Genomic DNA, 8,014 nt, shown 5'->3' with positions numbered 1-8,014 from the left:
AAAAGAACTAAAGGAAATAAAAGAAATGCTATCAATTTTAACAAAAAAAGTTACGAATATATCAGAGGACGTTTCAACACTAAACAAAAAAATGGATCTCCTGGAATTAAAGTCAAATTTAGAAGAAAGAATGATGTTTGTAGAAGAAGCAAGTTACAGTCAAACGGATAGAAAAAAAATAGAAATACTTACTAAAGAGATTGAAGATTACTCTAATCGAGAAAGAAGAAGTAATGTCCGTTTGATTGGACTACCGGAAGGAGCAGAAAAGGGAAATCCGGTACTCTTTATTGAAAATCTGTTACCCAAACTACTTCTGATAAAAACAAAATATCCCATAGAGGTAGAAAGAGCACATAGAGTGCCTATGAAGAGAGGAGAAAATCAACATGGACCAAGACCATTTATATTCAAATTATTGCGCCACCAACAGGTCTTAGAAATACTTCAACTAGCAAAGCAAAATAAAGGTCTTAAATATCAAGATGCTTATATCCACTTTGTTCCTGATTTTGCTAAAAACACAGCGATAAAAAGGAAAAAGTTGTTGGAATTGAGGCCAAAACTAAGAGAGATGGGTGCAAAGTTTGGTTTAATGTATCCCGCAAACATGAAGGTTACCATCGGAAATAAAACTTTTACATTTGATGATGCTGAGAAACTGGAGAAATTTATTCAAACTCAAGAAGTACCTATGTCATCCTAATTTTGAATAATATGTCTTTAACTTGTTAGTTAGAACTGATGGAAATATATTGTATTATCATATATTGATTATATAGAGAAAAAATAACTTTGAAGAAGAAATTTACTATATTTCAAAATGCAACGATTTAGAATGTTTTTAATTAGCTTCAAATATATTCTTTTCAACGTCTCTCTTACAATAGAACTAGAATGTAATAGACATTCTATAATGCAAATGAAGATATTAAATGGCTTAATGCAATTATATATTTGTAAGTTTAACAGGAAATAATTATAATAATAATATACAATATGAAAAGAAAGAAACTTAACAAAAATTTAGATGATTTTAATATAGAAAAGATAATATAACTAAAAGCCTGTTTTGAAATTTGATTACGGACAGAATAAATTTATGGGAATGCGTGTAAGGCGTTTGTATGCATTGGGCCTATTTGTTCTATTAAAAGGTTATGGTATGGGGTCCCTTTCTGGATATGGTGCAGGTGCTGTATGAGTCCCCACAGGCTACTGTTTTAGTTAATGAGTTGTCCTCTGATGTGTTTGCATTGGGAAGGGGAACAAGACAGGGATGCCCCCTCTCCCCCTTGCTCTTTATACTGTCTTTGGAACCTTTGCTTGCTTGTATCTGCTCTGATGGAATGCAGGTGGGGAGTGCGTCTGTGACGTGTTTGGCCTTTGCAGATGATTTGCTGTTGTGTGTCTCTCAGCTCTCCCCTTCTGTGGTGCATCTGTTGTAGTTGATTCAGCAATATGGGAGGGTTTCAGAGATTACCTTAAATGTTAACAAATCTGAGGCATTGGCGGTAGGGGATTATGCTTTTGAGGACTGGACTTCTCCTTTTCCTTTTAAAAAGGTGACTCGTAGCATGCAGTATTTGTGCATTTTCCTTCCGGTCCAGGTGGCTGAGGCTTATCATGAATATTATACTGTCTTATTCACCCTGTGGACACCACTGCCCTTTAGTTTAAGGTGACATATAGCTCTTTATAAAATGGTGCTGTTTTCAAAATGGCTGTTTGTTCTTCAGACATTTCTGCTCTATTTGACTAATAACCACTTGCACATTTTTTTCATGCAGCCTTGCGTAAATTCCTGTGGAACAATCGTAAGCCTCGCTGCACACTTCAACAGCTATCTTGCCCTGTTGGGAGGGGTGGGTTGGCTTTACCGGCTTGAGACTTTATAATGTTGCTTGTTTGAGACATTTAGTAAACTGGATTAAGGATAGTTCCTTCTATATGCCTGTGGAGTTGGAGCGGCAAATAGTTGCTCCAGTGCATCTGCTGTTTTATCTGCATTCTAAGATGCCGTCCCAAATTATGCCAGCTAGCCAACATCTGATTTTGAAGTCTATGCGACAAGCGTGGCATTGGATTTGTAAACATTCTACCTGCTTGCTCCCTTTCATGGGCAATTTGGATCCTGATCTTTCTAAGCAGTATCAGCCTGGGGAGAACGTGGGTTGTGCTTTGTCAAAGACCTGGTCACCGAGGAGGGTCTCTTGCTGACTTGCAACTGGATAACTGAGATTGGCTGGCTTTAGCTCGAGATAATTAATGAAGATGCAGTAGACTCTGGTGGAGCTTCTCTCCTTATCTCCTACCACTCTGGCTAATATCTCTTTTTATCATACGAGTCTGACTAATTTGGCCCCCCACCTTTTGACTATGATAAACTAGTGGCAGCTTGGAATGCAGATGCAGAGGGTGATCCAGTTCTAGACGGAGAACTCTTGCCACCTTACTAAATCTTCAGATTTATAGGAACTACAATACAAGAGCCAAAACATTTGTATGTGGCCCCATAGCATGCGTTTTGGGTAGGTATTGCCTTGACTGCTCAATATCCTAAATGCCAATACCTACACCTTCTTCTTTGTATCATATGTTTTAGACTTGGGTGCCAGTTCAGCACTTCTGTGGTGACTTACCTTTCAGGACTTTTGCATAGGCACTTACCTTGCCAAGCCGTTGGTCTTTTGTTTTCTAATTTTTGCACACTGGGCACATGGAGTGTAACCAACCGCTTGCTCGAGCAGTTGTTCCTTTTGACACGCAAATGTATTCTCCGTAATTGGTGCCAGAAGTTGGCCCCCTCAGTGACAGAGTGAAAGAATGATGTCTATGCCTTGTTACGCATGCAAAACTCCTCCAAAAACTTTGCCACAGGTACTTAAAAGATCCAAAAAATAAGGCAAAATACTAGTCTTAAGGGTTCTGAGAGTGCTGAGTGCAAAAAAGACACACCTGAATTAAATAACACTGCTAAATTAACAAATAATATGAGTGATAGAGGTAACCTCAGTGTGCGGGTCAGTGAAGGGAGAAAAACTCCAGCACTTCACACTAAAGGGCAAAAGTACAATACCTTTGCCTGCACACCATCACTGGTAGCCTCACATGTGCATAAATCAAATAATAGTGCTACACCACAATCATGTAATAACACTCAGTGTGAAAGAAAGCAAAAAGCACTCAAAGAACCCTCCCCAGCCAACTCCCCCAAACAAAATGTAACAAAAGGTCACAGCCGACTTATTTTCAAACAGTGATGGTACTAGCTGTGTGCCAGATGACGGGTTGAACCAAGCCAGGTTTCGGGAGATTAATGTCCCTTCATCAGGAACCCTCAAATGGAAACAAACGATGATATGACATGGAGCCAGCCAGGGGAAGATGGAACTTACGGAGGGTTGCACAACCGCGCTAATGAGCCAAGCTGCAGCAATGTCATGATTGGAAGAACCCATCAAATCAGAAAGGGGAGGAGTCACATACTAAATAATCGTGTTCCACTCAATACAATCGTTGAGTCCATCAGGATATACAGCATGCAAATGAAAGATCCAAAACTGTTCTCTAAACTGGATGTGGACCATTTTGTCACCCTTGAAAGACCCCAGTAGTTGTTCTAACACAAACCAAGTGAGTTCATAAAAATCATGTCCCTTCTCCAAACAATGAGGGACAAGAGGGGCATATCTCACAGCCAAATTAATTCTACTCTTGTGCTCAGTTAATCGGGTCTTGATTTTTCTGCTTGTACGTCCCACATTTATTAAGTTGCAAGGACACATGATTATGTAAATGACCCATTAGGATTCGCATGTGGTGTGACTCCTAAGTTGGTACTCACAGTGGGTCTGGGGATGCTGCCAATGGGACAAAGATAGCATATTACGGCACATGTTACAATGTCCACATTCCTAGTGATGACCTGTACTGCTGTCATTGCTGATGGTGTTGGATGTTAGTAAATTTTTTAAATTCTTAGGACGAGAAAATGCCATACTGGGGAGGTCCTGAAAAACAGCATGAAACCCCAGTACATACCAGTGTTTTCTGATAATCTTAGCTACCTGCTGGGCTTGTTCAGAATACGAGATCACACATACTTGGCGGTCCGAGGCAACTCTCTGAACGGGTTTAAGGAGAAGTTCAGGATTGGTGTACCGTGCTCTCAGGTAAGCCCGTCTTATTGTCCAGTCAGGGTAGCCCCGAGCTTTAAACCATTGAGACATCAATTTTGCTTGAGCTTTAAATTCTGCCGTGGTGGAACATATACGGCGAATCCTCAAAAATTGGCTTACTGGCAGTGATTGCTTGAGCCGAGGCAGATGACAGCTGGAGTAATGTAAGTATGTATTACGATCTGTGAGCTTCCTAAACAAAGAGGTAGTCAATTTGCCAGATGTCTTGGTAACCACACTATCAAGATAGGTGACCGAAGTATTATTGGTCACCGCCGAGAATTTCAGGTTGTTATCAAGAGCATTAAGCCAAGATAAAAACTCATGAAAATTTTCCAAAGAGTCAGACCAGATCAAGAACACATCATCTATATAGCGAAGCCATAAATGTACAGAAGACATCCATGAGGAGGGATATAACAATAATTCTTCAAAGTTGGTGACATACAAATTGGCGACACTAGGTGCCATCGCCGTACCCCTGACAACACCATGGGTTTGGAGATAAAATTCCCCCTGAGCTTCAAAAAAGTTATTTTGCAACACAAATGCAACCAAAGTCATAAGGAATGTTGAAGGTATGAGATTGTCAGTAGGTAAAGAAATCAAATTTTGCTATACTATATTCAAAGCTTCCAATTGGGGGATGTTGCTGTATAGAGCCTCTATCACTCATATTATATTTGTTGATTTAGTAGTGTTATTTAATTCAGGTGTGTCTTTTTTGCACTCAGCACTCTCAGAACCCTTAGATTAGTATTGTTACGCATGCAGCATCTGGATGTCAAAAGAGCCTCTTGGCTGCCTGGCGGCAGTTTCTACAGATTTGGTCCCCTGTGCTTGATAACGTGTCACCCAGAGCCTGTAGCTGCTTGCTGAATATGTGATTCTGGGTGGGAGGGGGTGGGACAGTTGGGACTTGTGCTGTGCCTGGGGCCACCATGAAGAACAAACATGTGTGGCCCACTTTGGTCTGTATTTTTGTTAAAATGTTAATAAAAAAATTATAAATAGAAGCTAAATAAACTTAAGCAGGAATTGGATGCAATTAAAGCAGATTCAATCACATCATAGAAACATACCAATTTACCAACATTGCCTCAAAGATAAATGGGTCACAATATGCTCAGGTAGAAGCTGTATGACACAAAAAACACCTTCACAATTGTTGCCCTTACAGAATTTCTTTGCTCCATTAGTGCATTATGATGCTCCAGAAAAAAGAACCAAATTGTAATTAGAACCCGTGAAGATAGCACCCCTGCAGCCCAAATTTATATAAAAGCTCAAGCTCAGTCAGGGAAATTATTTGTGCTAAGGGATTCCATCAGGGGCATTAACCTTGGAATACAGTTCAAGGATCCCAAAATAGTGAAATGTCTTCCAGAATCCTCAGCTACCAAGAGTACCCAGCAAATACTGACTATAATTAAAGAAGAAACTATGGAATCTAACACTGATGTTATTAGCCACCTGGGAACAAATGACCTGGCCAACTATACCCTGCTTGGAGTGCAGAAAGATTTTCAGGAGCTGGGGAAGGAGTTAAACCCTTTTGTAAAGGCTAGCCTTTTCAGAAGTACTGCCTACTTATGGAAAGGGAGAGGAAATGTTACAAAATACTAAGAACTTCAATAGGTGGCTAGAGCCTAGTGTCGAGAAGGTTTTGGGTACATAGGAGGATGGGACAAAACATGGAAAAACAAAAGCCTATATTGTAATGATGCACTGCATCTTACTATGGCAGGAAAAAGAATCCATGCTGATAAATTCAGGCACTATGTTTCTAGGCATTTAAACAAGAAGGTGGTGGTGGCATAAGGATACAGTTCACTTCTGGTGGCCACCCCCAGAAAAAGGCAAGATGTCACAGTAGTAAACATGGCAATGTAAACAATTGTAGCAATTCACTTCTTAGCAATGCAATAGGAAGTTAGACTAGACAAAATACTATGCAAAAAAAAAAAAAAAATAGTGGCACTGAAAGGTAGCTAGAAAGCAATGACTCACAGTCTAAGCAACAAAATTCACAATCTGCAAGCCCTGATGTTAGCATCCTATCCATGGGAATCACAGACCAATGCCTCTGTGATAGAGGCACACTTAGATATTTGTTGCTAACATACTGGGCTACAACCTTTTTAGGACAGGGATGGCCGAAAAGGTGGAGTAGTTCTCTATGTGAGGAACATTATCCAGGTGACTGAAATGCAAGGGGCCTGGGGAAAGGAAGCAATATGGATAGCTGTGAAAAGAGAAGATGGAACCTCTATCTACATGGGAGCTATCTACAGACCTCCAACACAATTGGAGCAACTTGATAAAAGATCTGATTGAAGATATCCAGAAGTTGGAAAGAAAAGGGAGGTGCTACTGTTGAGTGATTTCATCATGTCAGATGTGGCTTAGAAAGTTCCATCTGTGGAATCAGAAAGAAGCAGAGAGATCATGGAAGCTTTTCAAAATGCTTTCCTCAGGCAAATGGTGACAGAACCCATGAGGGAAGAAGCAGTGCTGGCTCTGGTGCTCACAAATGGGGAAAGTGTATCTAGTATTCAAATTGGTGCCCACCTGGGCGGTAGTGATCATCAGATTGGTTTGATATAACAGCTAAAGTAGAGGACAGCCACACAAAATTCAAAGTCCTGGATTTTTTCTTTTTTTGACCAAAATGCCTGAAGTTGGGTTCAAATGATGGTCTTTTGATATTGAAGTAAATAGTGGAGTTTTTTTGGCCTACAATAGATGTGTGCTGGTTTGATTACTTCAATCTTGTGCTTGAATTGAACACTGCACTTGAGTGCTGAGGTTTTTTTTCTCCACTTTGTATTCAAAAAATCTACTTTATATTCATTGTAGACTAACAATTGAACCCCTTCAGAAGAGAGTATAGTTTACTAAAGATAAACAATGCCAAATAAATCTGAATTCTAGGACTTAGTGACCAGAGAATTGGATTGAGGTTGTGTGCTTGATGTAAGTTACTTAGATTTCAGCAAAGCATTCGACCTGGTCCGCATAGGAGGCTCTTGAATAAACTTGGGCAGAATTTAGGACCCAAAGTGCTGAACTCGATTAGAAAGTGATTGGCAGACAGAAGCCAAAGGATAGTGATTAATGGAATTCACTTGGAGGAAGGAAAGGCAAGTAGCGGAGTGTCACATAGATCAATGTGGGGGCTGAGTCTGTTTAGTATATTTGTGAGCAATATTGCTGAAGGGTTAGAAGGTAAGATTTGCCTTTCTGCGGATGATACCAAGGTTTGTAACAGAGTGGACACCCCAGAGTGAGTAGAAAACATGAAAAATGATCTGCAAAAGTTAGAATGAATTTTAGTTGTCAAACAGACCAATGTGAAAAAGTGCAGAGTAGAAATCTGAGGGAACTGTATGTGCTGACAGGTGAGAGGCTAATATGCACTGATGGGGAGAGGGACCTTGGGGGCGATAGTGTCTGAGGCAACAAACAGTGTGACAAGGCAGTGGCTGTAGCCAGAAGGATGTTGGACTGTATAGAAAGAGAGGATGTTGGACTGTATAGAAAGAGGTAGAGCCAAAACAGAGGGCATCAAAGTACAAAACAACCAAGAAGCACAAGAGGCCTTCAAGTCCTGAGAAGTCAAATTTCCATTTATTGAAGGACCCAAAACGACCTGTGTTTTGGCGTATTCACCTGTGTCAGGGGTCTATATAAAAACACATACATGTGAATCATATCAATTGACAGGTACAATATAAAAAATATATAAACAACTTAAACAAAACATTAATCATAATGGTGTTTATAATTAAAGAGCATGAAATAAGAACATGCTATCAATGCATATATCAATT

The sequence above is a fragment of the Geotrypetes seraphini genome, chromosome 4 (assembly GCF_902459505.1).
Source record: "Geotrypetes seraphini chromosome 4, aGeoSer1.1, whole genome shotgun sequence".
NCBI classification, from domain to species: domain Eukaryota; kingdom Metazoa; phylum Chordata; class Amphibia; order Gymnophiona; family Dermophiidae; genus Geotrypetes; species Geotrypetes seraphini.
The sequence above is the reverse complement of the archived record's forward strand: the minus strand, read 5'-3'. Positions refer to the sequence as shown.